Genomic DNA, 16,323 nt, shown 5'->3' with positions numbered 1-16,323 from the left:
TTTACGAAATTAGGGTCATTGGGTTTTAACAAAACATTCACCACAACATGCAATCACGTTTCGCACAGAATATATATATATATATACACGTTTATACTTGCTCGACGTCCCGATAATTACCGGATACGCTCCCGTATTTCGGTAGTTCGATTTCCAGGAAATCGGGCAGCGTCTCCTTTATTTATCGGACTACCCGTCGATACAATTCGACGTCTCAATCAACAATCAATCCAATTAACTGAAATTCATAACCCAACCACGCAATCCAACAATCTCGAACCAACAACACAATCACAAGTCACAAATTCCCAAACGTCAATCCAAATTAAATAATTATTATCCGATTATTTATATCTCAAAAATAATTTACGAACTACATTAATATTTTAAAAATTTAGGACTCAGATAATGATCATCACGGTCCACCATCGACTCGCCGAGGTTCATCATCGACAGCGGCAAAATTCAGAGGTACCCGAATCGGGTTTCCAATCACGAATTTCACCGATTATTTTTAATAATTTCCCGCACGAATTTATTTCACGAATAATAATAGTCAAGAAATTTCCTGCAGAAAATTAAATAAAAATTCCCAACAAAACAATCGAACAAGGACAACAGAGGCAAAAGTCACCATCACAAGCGCATAGGAGCCACACGCGCCACCGCCTCCCTGCCGAAAAAACAAGGAGGGCAGCGCAACAACCCTCACCACTGACCACACACATACATGCACACACATAACGAATGTATACATATATATACGCGCATCAACAAGCAAGAGCAGAATCGAAGAAATCACCGGAAACAGACCGGAAAGAAACAGAACCGCGGCGATTGAAACAATTGCAGCGGCGGTGGTGTTACCACCGGAAAATCACGACAGCAAACCGCGCACAGGGAAGAGAAGAAACCGAAGCCAATGAAGAACAGGGGAAGGGAGATATATAAAAACGGGGAAGATTACAAGAGAGGAGAGTAGAGAAACGGGGGAAATTGATGCCTATCTCCAAAAGCTAATTCACATCTCTGATATGCAAAATGCAAGCCACGTGTCCAGTTAATAGGACACGTGTCCTGTTGTCCTTGATTGTAAGCTCGGATATGATTTATTATAATCAGTCAACGCGAAGTGTTACGAGTTTTTTTCACTGACCAAAATAAAATCAAAATATGATTAAAATTTTCTAAATATCCTGAAACTAATAAATCATAAATTCTGTTATTTATAGAATGTTTTTGAATCGAGCGATATACTCGCGATTCACAATTAACGAACCGAGTTACCCTTAAACTAAATTCAGAAAACCACGCGAATAGTCTTAAAATGTTATAAATATCCCGAAGTTTATAAAAACATAAATTTCGAAATTTAAAATAATTTCTGAAATGCAATTTATACCCGCTTTTTAACAATTAACGATACAGTGTGCGGGTGAAATTGATCCTGAAAATTTCTAAAATAATTTTAAAATTCCCAGAATATTCCAAACATAAATAAATATGAGTTTCATAATTTTTGAAGATTTCCATAATTAAATATGGATTTTACCATTAAACACACTCAGAAAATCATTTAAAAATAAATAATTAATGAAATATTGATTTCTCAATTTTATAAAGTCCTAAAAATAATTATTGAAATTATAAAGTCATAAAAACAATTTTAGAGACAATCCAAGTATTTATGCAAATAAATTTACACTAAATTCACTTTTGAAAGTGAAAACGCTTCAGTGCTACTCAATCATTAATTACACGAACGACCCTATGCATTATAAATCACATTTAAACAATAATAGAGCAACACATAGCAGTCAAGACCAATACATATATTTATTTGATTAAATTTTTAATAATAACACCTTTAAATAATAAATATACGAGTCGTTATATTCTGCCCCCCTTAAAAAGATTCTGTCCTCAGAATCTGACTTAACTAAATAAGTGAGGATATTTATCAAGCATATCTGACTCTAACTTCCAGGTAGACTCTTCTACTCAGGGATTTATTCATCGCTTACTCACTATAGACATAAATTCATTACTAAGGACTCGCTCTTAACGATCTAGAATTTGGATCGATTATTTCACGCAGAATAAATTTGGGTAGGAGCACATTGGCTCCTAATCACTGACTGGATTCAAATTAGAAACATATCACCTTAATATTGATACGCAAGACACATTGTATATATATTGCAACTACAGCAGCCACGACCCCTCAGGGCAACTTTATCTATATTTACCAATAACTCGAATGGTTCAACACAGTTAGGACTCTACTTGTCCCTTCTATTCAAACGTAACCAATCTTTTTTTTAAGGTAAAACTTTTGCCTACACCACGATCCTCATTCTATATATTCATATTCTTTCGATGCAAATCCGCTTTCTCGCTTTGTATATCTCGAGTTGTTTCAACTCTTTTCTGAGTCAACACCACCACACTCTTGATGTACTAAATTAATTCAGGACTTAACAATATCTCTACTTCCACTTTCTCTCACTAGAGGGAGGACTCACACTTATGTTCACACAACACTTCGTAAAGTAGTATTTTTTTATTAGCAGGGTAACTATTGTCATAGAAAACTCGGGCCATGATAGGTGATTACCTTAGTTTCCTTTTAAAATTCCAGAATATATACTCTTAATATAGCTTATATTATTTGAATCATCTTTTCACTTCTACCATTTATGTGGGGATGGCAACTGGTACTTATGTTTCACTCAATCCCCCCAATCATTCCTGGAACTTCGTCCAAAACCTCAAGTAAATCCTCAAATTTCAATCAGCCACAATAAAAGTAGGGACTTCATACTTTATCATAATTTTATTTAAATACAACTCTGTTAGCTTATCAAAGGGTACCTTTCATTAATTAGGAGAAAACATGCAGACTTTGACAATTTTCAACAATTTCCCAAAAGTTCCTTATCATGACTTGGTACGCCCGATTGCTTCCAGGTAAATAGGACCCTAGAAATGTGGCTTCTCTTTATATTTTACTCTTCATCTTAGTCACATTGAAATTCATGCTCTAGCGGAAGAATCCAAACATACCTCTACTGTCCTTTTGGATGCAACTTTCCTTTCCTTTTAAACTATCTACTTCTTGATTCATAACTTCTTCTTAACACTTATTGATTCCTCCCATTCCTTCTGACTGAAAAGTGATCTCATACAATTACTCCCCATTACCTCCAGGTACTTGAATCTTTAATTTTTAACTTCTTCCATTCTTTCGCTAACTCTTCGATAATCTTAATAATATTGAAATTTCTTTTCTACTCAAGACATCTATCCCTGAATGGACCCTTGGTGGGTAGTTACTTAAACAACCTTAGCTCATAATCAATTTTGATCAAATTCTCATACTTTTGAAGCTTAGTATACAATTGTTACTTCTCAACCTTTCGCAGACATTTCTTTAAGTGTTCAACTTGGCCTTCCTTAGCCCTTAGATGTGCGAGGATGTTATCAATAAATACCTTCATACCATCCAAATACTCCTTATACACCATGTCCTTAATTCCTTATAGCTAGCTGATACAGTTATTACTCCACATATTATCACCATAACTTGTAACATTCATAACCCACTCTCATCGCAATTTTTGATATGTCCTTAGGATGGATCTTATATCATTCTTCGAGAAATAACACACTCTTTGAATTAAATCAAATAGGTAATTAATTCTTAATAGGGGTTGCTTATTCTTATTTGTCATTTTGTTAAACTCCCAATAATCGGTACACAACCTCATAATTCCATCCCTCTTTTCCAAAAACATCACTGGTGCACCCTAATGGACTATATCTAGTATGCTCACATTCCTCCTTTCAATAACTTCTACAATTATCAAACTAATTATTTCGTTCCACTAGCCTCCAAGACCCCAAGGAATTAATTCATTACTCAAATTCCCCCCCCAGCTTAAGTATTTTCTCCTTTGTATCCTTGCACCGGGTGGATCTACCTTATATTGTTAACTTATTACTCCTTTTCTCGTATGATTGGAGGAATTTCTTATATTGCTTCTTCTGGTAATCAATCATTGCCCTGGTTTTTTATCATAGTTTTGGGCAGCTAAACTTTTAATCATATTACAAGTCTTAGTCTTGGCTGTACTGGATGTCAAACCTTTCGATGCACTACCTCTCATGCTATTTCGAGAAGCACTTCTACAATTCTTGGCAACATGCCTCACCTTGCCACAATGGTAATAGATGACTCCTAGGTTTTCCACCTTACATTCTGACACGTAGTGTCCTTTCTATCCACACCTGAAACATTTAGCATTTACCTTACACCTTCCATCATGCCTCTTACCACATTGCTTATACTCCAATATAGGCGACTTAACCGACTTAGCTTGATTAGAGCTGGCTGAGGTATTACTAATCATGTTTAAAGAAATTCTTTTCCCTCTAAATTCTTTATTCTTACTTCTTCCAACCTTTTTCTGAGACTTTTGGCTGGATCCTTCTTGACCTAATGTTTCTTTCATATCATCAATCTTTCGCTTCCTACCTTCTTTTCCTCTAGCGGCTAACTTCTGACCAAATTCAATTACTAAGGTGACCTGAACTATGGAAGGATACGTCTTGAATTGCAATGCCACCACTCCACTACGAATTTCAGGCTTCAATCCTTGTTGAAACCTCCTTGCCTTCTGAGCTTCAGAGCACACATAATCTAGTACAATCTAGTCAACTTTGCGAACTTAGCCTCATACTCAGCTACACTTCTGTCACCTTGCTTCAGTTCTAGAAACTCAATCTCCATTCGATTCCTCACACTGTCGAGAAAATATTTTTCTAAAAATAACTCAGTAAACCTAGCCCATGGAACAGGGCCTTCTCCTTCTAATGCTTGGGTTAACTCCCACCAATAATTCGCTTCATTTTTAAGAAATAACTTGCATATTCATTCTTAAAATTATCACTTACTCGGACAAGGTTGAAAGCTTTCTCTCTCTCTTCTAACCATGCTCCCGCAATCACTAGATTAGGTTCACCTTCAAACTCAGGGGTTTAACATTCTGGAAAGATTTAAAATTAACATTTTGGTCCACTCTTTGCTGCTGCTGGACCTGTTGGATTAACTGCTACTGTTGTCCTTCCTGCTGGCACAATAAATCCATAATTTCATTTATAACTGGACCCACAACAACACTACCACTATTTTCTTTAGACTGGGTAACTTTCTTGAGTGGCATCTTCCTGAGATATATAAATGAGTTTGTTCAAAACATAACAAAATATTTAACAAAATATCACCGTTTAAACGGTGCACCTGTATCAGGAAAATGCTGCCCAATCACAGTACCCACGTCTTTCATATTAGGTCCATTTACAAAAGAAATCTAGTTTAATAACACTAGAAATCATAGCAGCAACAACAACAGTAGTAGAATCAACAATAGTTCAGAAAACCAAAATACAAGGAACTAACACCATAGCATGACTCCTCAATACAACAATAACTGACCAACTTCACATCCCTACTCAGGTACAACAACTAAATTTATGCAACATCCCACAAAAGTCGGCTGAATATATTAGTCACACACTATGTAGAACAAGCCGATAAATCGAGTCAAGCTTAAGGGACACTGACTCTACTAAGCACCATCGTTCATGTTTCAATTAACCCTTCTTCTAAGGATGATTTCCTTATCACCGCAAGTGGTTCATCAATCACTGAATTACCCTTCCCAAGGCTATAACTCCATCCTTAGATCCTGAACTTTCACGGTTACCATTACTCTTAAATAACACCCTGATATAAGGTTCTTCTTCTTCCTGACAGTTACTATGACTTACTTTCAATAACGAGGACCATCCAATCGCAGAAGTTCCTTATCATAGAATATCAAAGGAAATTTCAAACTCAAGGGAATCAGATAAAAAGAAACTGTGAAGAAGATGTAGGTATGACTGAGAGCAACCATACAAGTACATAAGATGGCCAGTCTTAGTACCGCACAGTTCACAATACATAACTTGGTGGCGTCCCATCAGAGCCTTTTATCACATAGACAAATGGTCATTTCATATGCACTGTTTGCCCCAATCAACCGAAAAGTCACCAAGGAAAGAAACAATACTTAGGTAAGAAATTCACAAATGGAAAAGAAAGAATCTGATTTGTAAGGAGATCAACAGAACCCTAAGTAGCTTACTTCGGGTTCACAACTTTCTCACAGGAAAATAAGTAACTTAAGAAATAGGAAACAATTACTCTGGAAACAAAATAGGTCTCAAGAAAGAAGTATAAAGAATCAAGATATACACCACCGTACTGGTCCTCATTCACTTTGAGACTTAACTGTTATAGCAGCCGCTAACGATTGTCATTCCATCCAGCTTACCGAGGTCACACCATCTGGCCAATACCACTCCTTGACATAGAAAAGGCGATATTTAGAAATAACATTGGCGCCTCTTCAGCTGACACACCAAAGAACCGCGTAGAAGCTGAATCCTCGTAATCAGACTCGAATACTCAAGAGGGAACTGGAAATCTTTATCGAAAATTACTAGTAACATATATATGAAGGGAACGTACTCTAGGTTAGGGCAGTTCCAGTCAATCCTCAACACACGTCAGGGTTACGTCTCCGAAACCCTTGACTAAACTCATAGACTCGCTCCTCTGATTGAGTTGCTGACTCACATCTATATGCAAACCCTTCTGTACTCTTTTAACTCTACTCATAACCTAAATCAGGGACTCAAACCTGTAGCTCTGATACCAACTGTGACGGCCTCAACCCCGGGGTCAAGGGTTGACGTCATCAACGACAATAGTAACAATCATAATTCATTAATAAAACATGACTACGACCCCTTTACCAAGACCTTTTCCAGGTTTAAGTATGACTCAGGTTACTCAACTAACACCACTCAAACTTACAACAATCATCTCGACGTAGCTAACTTAACACAGCAACTAACAGACCTCATCTGCTCTGAGCACAACTACCTCAGAGGAGCCTGACACGAAAGGAGATGGAACTTTGCCCTGACTACCGCGCAAGAATCTCCTAGGCATATGCAGTACATATAAAATATTCTGCAAGGGTGAGCAATTGCTTGCTCAGCAGCACCACTATATGAATAACAAGCAAAACAGTTATAGGAACAGAATTTATAACTTTCCAGAAACATGTAAAACATGATATAAACTGGATATCAAAACTAGCATGCTTTCAACAAAACAAACGTAGTAGTGTGTTGTGTATAAATACCGGAGTTTACTTTTAGCATGCTATCTTTATTTCCAAATCCACTGTATAAATCACTTGTTCCGTTATGGAACCGCAAAACCTAAATCAAATACTTAGTGGATATGTGAAGATAGTTGATCAGGCTATCAACACCGGACAACTCCCACTACCATCCTATATACCTGTTTCGGAACTCAGAGACTAGCTAGGTCTCTGACCTGCTGGACTAATCAGTTTTATAGTGCACGCAACCGAATTAGCCTCTTACGCCACCTCAATAGGCCTACTCTGGCCCCAATGTATCCCATATCTGACCGTTTTATCCAGTTTTCAAAACACTTGTACCTATCTCATTTTCAAAATCAATTATTTAACCAGCACACATATAAAATCCAGTTCGCAAATCATTTCATTCGAGATAGGTACCTTTCGAAGTTACTTTTCCCCAAAATAATTTGAAAACAGTGATTTATAACTACAGGGGATGCGTAACTTAAAACGTTTATGTTCCATTATGAGAATAAAACATTTAGCTATTCATACGCACTGAACCATAAAAGAATGGTCAGGGGTACTTGCCTTGCAGAGGTTTACAACTATCACTGACTGATTTTGATAGACTTGAACGTTCGGGCTCTCATGGAAAAATGACTGTCTCATTAGAAGACATCCCTGGTTCACAGTAATCTATCTCAAGATAGTATCCAGGACTCTCAGGGTTCTTCGCTTGGGAACCTCGAGGCACTTGCCGACTGATCACTAGATTATCTTAGTTCGATATCAGTTCTTGAGTCCTTCGACTAGAACCTACAGAGTCGAAATACCCTACGTTAGATGTCTAGGTATGCTTGACATATCCTCAATAACACATCTACCCAATCGATATCATATCCCGACTCGTACTTATATATTATTATAATACACGCATCAATGTAGGGTTCACGTTCTCAAAATCGGTTTGGTGTTCATCTTCAGAAAATACACTTACTCGTCCTTTTACGAAATTAGGGTCATTGGGTTTTAACAAAAAATTCACCACAACATGCAATCACATTTCGCACAGAATATATATATATATACACACGTTTATACTTGCTCGACGTCCCGATAATTACCGGATACGCTCCCGTATTTCTGTAGTTCGATTTCCAGGAAATCGGGCAGCGTCTCCTTTGTTTATCGGACTACCCGTCGATACAATTCGACGTCTCAATCAACAATCAATCCAATTAACTAAAATTCATAACCCAACCACGCAATCCACCAATCTCGAACCAACAACACAATCACAAGTCACAAATTCCCATACGTCAATCCAAATCAAATAATTATTATCCGATTATTTATATCTCGAAAATAATTTATGAACTACATTAATATTTTAAAATTTTAGGACTCAGATAACGATCATCACGGTCCACCGTCGACTCACCGAGGCTCATCGTCGACGGCGGAAAAATTCGGAGGTACCTGAATCGGGTTTCCAATCACGAATTTCACCGATTATTTTTAATAATTTAACGCACAAATTTATTTCACGAATAATAATAGTCAAGAAATTTCCTGCAGAAAATTAAATAAAAATTCCCAACAAAACAATCGAACATGGACAACAAAGGCAACAGTCACCATCACAAGCGCATAGGAGCCACACGCGCCACCGCCTCCCTGCCAGAAAAATAAGGAGGGCAGCGCAACAACCCTCACCACTGACCACACACATACACGCACACACATAACATATGTATACATATATATACGCGCATCAACAAGCAGGAGCAGAATTGAAGAGATCACCAGAAACGGACCGGAAAGAAACAGAATCGCGACGATTGAAACAATTGCAGCTGCGGTGGTGTTACCACCGGAAAATCACGGTAGCAAACCGCGCACAGGGAAGAGAAGAAACAGAAGCCAATGAAGAACAGGGGAAGGGAGATATATAAAAACGGGGAAGATTACAAGAGAGGAGAGTAGAGAGACGGGGGAAATTGATGCTTATCTCCAAAAGCTAATTCACATCTCTGATATGCAAAATTCAAGCCACATGTCCAGTTAATAGGACACGTGTCCTGTTTTCCTTGATTGTAAGCTCGGATACGATTTATTATAATCAGTCAACGCGAAGTGTTACGAGTTTTTTTTACTGACCGAAATAAAATCAAAATATGATTAAAATTCTCTAAATATCCTGAAACTAATAAATCATAAATTCCGTTATTTATAGAATGTTTTTGAATCGAGCGATATACTCGCGATTCACAATTAACGAACTGAGTTACCCTTAAACTAAATTCAGAAAATCACGCGAATAGTCTTAAAATGTTATAAATATCCCGAAGTTTATAAGAACATAAATTTTGAAATTTTAAAATAATTTCTGAAATGCAATTTATACCCGCTTTTTAACAATTAACGATACAATGCGCGGGTGAAATTGATCCTGAAAATTTCCAAAATAATTTTAAAATTCTCGGAATATTCCAAACATAAATAAATATGAGTTTCATAATTTTTGAAGATTTCCATAATTAAATATGGATTTTACCATTAAACACACTCAGAAAATTATTTAAAAATAAATAATTAATGAAATATTGATTTCTCAATTTTATAAAGTCCTAAAAATAATTATTGAAATTATAAAGTCATAAAAACAATTTTAGAGACAATCCAAGTATTTATGCAAATAAATTTACATTAAATTCACTTTTAAAAGTGAAAACGATTCTGTGCTACTCAATCATTAATTACACGAACGACCCTATGCATTATAAATCACATTTAAACAATAATAGAGCAACACATAGCAGTCAAGACCAATACATATATTTATTTGATTAAATTTTTAATAATAACACCTTTAAATAATAAATATATAAGTCGTTATATGGAATCTATAACAGCTTGAGGTTGCTGAGATAGTCCCTCCCTGTCTGCATCCTGGACATTCATTAACTCATTAGCAATGCCATCCATCATTATAGCTCTTGTACCTGCATTTCTCTCTTGTTCTCTCTTTTGTTGCATCAAAGTCTCACCCTGGCTCCCCACCCTCACACCCTCACCTTCACCATCTAAGGTGGGACTCCTCTCACTCTCTTTTGCCAATCCTGAAGAACTAGATTGCTTATTTTCACTTTTTTCCTCTCCTTTTTCCTGGGAGCAACCCAGACTCTCACTCATAACAGTCTCTTCCCTCAATCCTAAGAGTGACTGTACAACCACTAAGTCTTCTGTACAAAAGATAATAGATGAAATTTGAAGTTGTGCAGAGACACTCGACGGATAAAGGATATCCGTCGGGTTAGCAGTTTGACTATCCGACGGATAACTGCTGTTAAGCTTATCCGTCAGGATACAATCACTACTCGACGGATGAGCAATATCCATCGAGAGAGTAAAAATGAAAGAACTTGGAATTGAAACTACTATGGACTCTGTGCTGATTGATGAGATTTTGGGCACAGATGTTTTAACAGTTCCTGAAAGAATTGGCAAGTGAGCCAACAAATCATCCAAAAGATGATGCTCACTTGCACTAGATTTTGGCTTCCCCAATAAAGTTAAAGAAGGGGAATCAGGAATTGATGTGTTGATCATATCCACATCCAGAGAGTTTGTGGGAGAATTTGGTGTTTGAGGTGCTTCTATAACTAATGATTTTGGCTGTGACTCCACATTTATTGGAGCCACATCAAGCTGAATTTCTGAAAGTGCAGTGACTGTGTCTTTAGCACCAGTTTGCACAGTGTGTGAACCCTGTGCATCCCCAAGGGTTTTTGATTTCTTCTTCCTGGAATAAGTTTGGGGTGAGCTAGTGTCCCTTACCATTTTGGCATGTGCTCTTGGTTGAGAGCTTTGTTCAATAGTCACATCCTTTTGGGAGGATGCAACTAGAAATGAGCTTTTATCTTTGTTAATCACTGCAGTTTATTGGGAAACTGCAGTGTGGCTAGGCCGGGAACCACTCAACTCTCCATCCTTGTTCTTAGGGTTTCTTTTATGTTCACCCTGTCCCTCACCTACCTTTTCCACCTTCACACTCCCCTATTTGGTTTTGGTGGATTTTACAACTGGCATCTTTGAGAGATACCAGAGGGGTTTTCTTTGATTTGATTTTGAGACTTTTGATGTTTGGTAGCTTGGGTAGGCAACTGTTGGTTTAGTGACACAGTTGCCATAGCTATACTTGAATTCAAAGAAATTTGTGAGGTTGGGATAGTAGGGACAAATGAACTTACCTCACTTACCTGGGGTGCTTCCATTACAGGGAAATAGAAGAGTGGCCTCTCCTTGTGATGATTTGCCCTGCTCAATCTGCAATAATTCTTCTCTCTTGAAACCCAACAATCTAATTTGTTGTTTGGGTTCTCAAGCATAATTCCCTCAGAGAGGTGGTTAGCTAGCATCATGAAAAATCTAGCATAATAAATTTTTTTACCCCTTTTGTTTAATTCTCCTAATTTAAACCCCAAACTCAAACAAAACAAGATCACTAAAATTAAAGAACTTATCTGTAACTAGCATGTAAAGCATGTTAACATGGAAATATTGCCAGAATCAAAATTACTGATTTTACCAGAAAAAGACCTTGGTCACTACATCACACAAGAAACTCCATTCCTTCCTAAGACCCAATATCCTAATGTCACTTAACTTAGAAGTAGAGAGTGCATAGTTCAGGGAATTAAGCATATTAACTATATCAGTGTCTGTGTGTGGTGAAGTCACAGTATTATCAAGAATCTTGAAACATGCTTTGATAACATCACTGTTAATACAGAATTCCTTACCTTTAATGGTGAGTGTGATGGTCTTATCTGTCGAGTTGTATGAAGCAGTAGTCCACATCTCTTCAACAACCTCACAGAAGATGGTAGGTGATTCTAGCATTGCATAGCTGAGTTTGCAGTTCTTCACAAAATCCATCATTTGTGGTAGTCACTTGAATGTTGAATCCCCTTGTTTACTAGAGCCATGAAGTTATTCTTTTCATAGATGTATCCAGTTTGTGACATGATCTTGACTACTGGTGCCATTGTTAGAGAGTGGAAATTGCAGAGATAGAGATGATAATTGCTTTTGAGAAAGAGAGAATTTAGAGCAGATAATTTAAGAATGATAAAAGAAAAGCAATGGAAATGAAATGAGCTTTTATAATATCTCAAAAATAACTGTCAAAAATAATAAAGTAAAATAAAGTAACCAATGAAAATTGCCCAAAATAGCCATTTAAAAATAAACTGTAAAAATTCCATCAATTACCAGTCGTGTTATGCTTACAAACTGTAAGTATACTCGATGGATAATGTTCAGGAAATTAACGGCTAAGATTAAGACAATTCGACGAATGAGGATAAACTGTTATCCGTCGAGTTATAAAATATTCCAGAAAAATAATTGATTTTTATTTACAAACAGTATTCCGACAGATGATCAAACTCGATGGATAAAGGTCATCCGTCGAGATGTAAATTTTGACTTAACCAAAATTCCATCTAAGACTTAAAAGTCAATTAAATTTCTGGATGCTTTACAACTTGCAAATTATCTGAAAATATTTAAGAATAATTGAGCATACCTAACTCACTTACAAACCTTGAAAAGGTGGATTCATCCAGTGGCTTGGTAAAAATATTTGCAAGCTGCTTCTCACTTGGAACAAAATGTAGTTCCACAGTACCATTCATTACATGTTCCCTTATGAAGTGGTACTTGATGTCTATGTGCTTTGTCCTTGAATGTTGTCCTGGATTTTTAGTGATGGCAATTGCACTTGTGTATCACAGAAAATAGGAATCCTCTCAACTTGCAGACCATAGTGTAGCAATTGATTTTTTATCCACAAAATTTGTGCACAACAACTGCCAAGCAGCAATATATTCAACTTCAGCTGTAGAAGTAGAAACTGAATTTTGCTTTTTACTGAACCAGGACACAAGCTTGTTTCCTAGAAATTGACAGGTTCATGTGTACTTTTTCTATCAATTCTACAACCTGCATAATCTGCATCTGAATAACCAGTTAGATCGAAACCAGAATCTCTAGGGTACCAAATGCCAAGTTTTGGTGTTCCTTGAGATATCTGAAAATTCTCTTAATAGCCATTAAGTGAGATTCTCTAGGATCAGCCTGAAATCTAGCACACAAACATGTAGCAAACATTATATCTGGCCTACTAGTTGTTAAGTATAGAAGTGAGCCAACCATGCCCTATAACTTGAAATATCCACAGACTTTTTAGTAGTGTTCAATTCAAGCTTAGTTGCAGTGGCCATGGGAGTTTTTTGCAGATGTGCAATCCATTAGATCAAACTTCTTTAAAAGATCATAAATATATTTAGTTTGACTAATGAATATTCCATCACTAACTTGCTTAACTTGCAAACCAAGAAAGTAAGTTAGTTCTCCCATTATACTCATTTCATACTTACTTTGCATCAATTTGGCAAATTTTTCCAAAGTTTTTCATCTGTGGAGCCAAAAATAATGTCATCTACATAAATTTGAACAAGTATACTAGAGCCATTAACATTTCTAAAGAATAAAGTTTTATCTACATTACCTCTTATGAAGTGATTTTCCAGAAGGAACTTTGATAAAGTGTCATACCAGGCTCTAGGTGCTTGCTTCAGTCCATAACAAAACCAGGAGGCTGACTGACATAGACTTCCTCCTCCAAGTCTCCATTCAAAAGGCACTTATGACATCCATTTGATAGACTTTGAAATTGACATGGGCTGCATAGGCTAAGAAGATTCTGATGGCTTCAAGTCTTGCAACAGGAGAAATGTTTCATCAAAATGTATTCCTTCTTATTGACAATAGCCCTAGCAACCAATCTAGCTTTGTTCCTGACTACTATGCCATTTCATCTATCTTGTTTCTGAATACCCATTTGGTGGTCAATTGGATTCTTTCCTCTAGGCTTGGGCACCAGCTTCCATACCTTATTCCTCTCAAATTGGTTTAGCTCCTCCTGCATAGCTAAAATCCAATCAGGATCCAACAAAGCTTCTTCTACTTCTTTGGTTCTTCCTTAGAAAGAAAGCTGCTGTACAGACATTCTTCTTGAGTTGCTCTCTTTGTTTGAACTCTAAAGATACATCACCAATGATGAGCTCAAAGGGGTGATCCTTTGTCCATTTACTTTGTTGAGGTAGATTAGCTCTAGATGAAAAGGCCTCATTATTGTCTTGATGTGTGATTGAGTTTTGATTGTTAGAAACTCCCCCTGAGTTAATGGATCTTTGATTTTGAGAAGGGAGAGCTTTCTGTAAGTGATCTTTTCTGACTTCCAGCTTCTTTTGATGACCCGACGGATGGTGAATTTTGAGTACCGACGGATGAGGCTAGTTGTCTCCCGACGGATAGAGCAGATTGTCTTCCGACGGATGAAGCATTATGCAACTCGACAAATGTTGAATTTTGTGCTTCATTGGTAGTAGATTTTTCTGCATTATCCTTTGATACTATTTCTTGATCACTTTCATCATCACTGTCATCACTAACCATCTCCATATTGCCAAATTTGAGGCTCTCATGGTAATCTTCATCTTGCAGTCCTTCAATCTTTTTATCATCAAACACAACATGTATTAATTCCACAACAATGTTGGTTCTTAGATTGTAGACTCTATATGCTTTACCAACAACATATCCAACAAAAATTCCTTCATCTGCTTTAGCATCAAACTTCCTATTCTGATCAGTTTGATTTCCCATGATATAAAATTTGCAGCCAAAGACATGAAGAAAATTTAGAGTTGGCTTCTTGTTCTTGAATAATTGATAGGGAGTCATGCATTTTGCTTGATTAATCAGAGAAATATTCTGAGTGTAGCATGCAGTATTTACAGCTTCAGCCCAGAAATATGTTGGTAACTTAGACTCTTCAAGCATTGTCCTTGCAGCTTCAATAAGTGATCTGTTCTTCCTTTCTACTACTCCATTTTGTTATGGAGTTCTTGCTGCTGAAAACTCATGCAAAATCCCATTTTCTTCACAAAATGCTCTCATGACAGAATTCTTGAACTCAGTTCCATTGTCACTCCTGATTCTTCTAACTTTGAAATCAGGATGATTATTGACTTGCCTTATGTGATTGATGATGATTTCACTAGCCTCATCTTTAGACTTTAGGAAATATGTCCAAGACAACTTTGAGAAATCATCTACAATTACTAGGCAAAATCTTTTCCTTGAGATGGACAACATATTGACTGGTCCAACAAATCCATGTGTAGCAGTTGCAAAGGTTCTTCAATTTTTTGAATCAGACTTATTTCTGAATGATGCTTTAATTTGCTTTCCCTTCGGGCAAGCATCACACAGTCCATCCTTTGAAAGCTCCACTTAAGGAATGCCTCTATCCAATTCTTTCTTTACTAGTTCATTCATGGTCTTGAAGTTAAGATGGGATAGCTTCTTGTGCCATAGCCAACTTTCATCTTAACTTGCTTTGCTGAGAAGACAAGTGACAGATTCTGCATTTGATGAGTTGAAGTCAGCTAGGTACACATTTCCTTTTCTCACACCAGTGAGAACCACTTTGTTGCTCCTCTTGTTAGTCACAACACAGGCTTCTGAGTTGAAGGTTACTGAGTTGCCTTTGTCACAAAGCTAGCTGATACTCAACAAATTGTGTTTGAGACCATCCACTAAGGCAACCTCCTCAATGATGACATTGTCTTTTGAAATCAAGCCATATCCCACAGTATAACCCTTGCTGTCATCTCCAAAAGTAATACTTAGGCTAGCTCTCTCCTTGAACATTATGAGCAGGGTAGAATCACCAGTCATGTGTCTTGAACAACCACTATCCAAGTACCATAAATTCTTTCTGTTTTCCTGCACACATCAAAATCAATTCAAGTTGATTTTGGTACCCAAGTTTCCTTGGGTCCTTCCTTGTTAGCTTTCTTTTTCTGTTTCTTAGGCTTTATCTCATTTGACTTGGGAATATCCGATTCATCCTTAGTCATTTGGGTTGGGCCTTTGAAACCATTCATTGCAACAGAATTATCATGCATATTTTGATTAACAGGGAATGGCATGCTATTAGTAAACATGTTATTCCAGT

This window comes from Apium graveolens, chromosome 6 (assembly GCF_009905375.1).
Source record: "Apium graveolens cultivar Ventura chromosome 6, ASM990537v1, whole genome shotgun sequence".
Taxonomy (NCBI): Eukaryota; Viridiplantae; Streptophyta; class Magnoliopsida; order Apiales; family Apiaceae; genus Apium; species Apium graveolens.
The sequence above is the reverse complement of the archived record's forward strand: the minus strand, read 5'-3'. Positions refer to the sequence as shown.